Source organism: Meleagris gallopavo, chromosome 5, assembly GCF_000146605.3.
Source record: "Meleagris gallopavo isolate NT-WF06-2002-E0010 breed Aviagen turkey brand Nicholas breeding stock chromosome 5, Turkey_5.1, whole genome shotgun sequence".
Taxonomy (NCBI): Eukaryota; Metazoa; Chordata; class Aves; order Galliformes; family Phasianidae; genus Meleagris; species Meleagris gallopavo.
Genome location: NC_015015.2, coordinates 4,851,985 through 4,852,229, shown reverse-complemented (window position 1 = coordinate 4,852,229; position 245 = coordinate 4,851,985). Strand labels below are relative to the sequence as shown.

At 56.3% G+C, this 245-nt stretch overlaps 1 protein-coding gene across 1 annotated transcript in view; it reads right to left on the bottom strand.

Moving 5' to 3' along the window:
* LOC100548337 (protein farnesyltransferase subunit beta-like) overlaps positions 1–245 on the bottom strand; it is an 11,998-nt gene that overhangs the window by 3,432 nt on the left and 8,321 nt on the right. The gene's annotated exons all lie outside the window — the stretch shown is intronic.

Here is a 245-nt window from a genome sequence, read left to right as displayed (position 1 = left end):
CTTGTGTGGGGTATTTTGGTGGAGGGGGGACACCTGTGTGGAAACGCGGGGAGAGTCTGAGGGAGGTCAGTGTGATTTGGGAGTCTATAGGGTCCTGTTGGGGAAGCAGCTGTGGGATGCGTCTTTGGGATTGTTTGGGGGAGGGGTGTTGTGGGAGGCCTATAGGGTTTTGTTATGAGGGGGATTTGAAGGGGGCTGCGGTGATGGGAGGGCTCTGTTTCGGGGGAACACTTATGGGGTTGTGT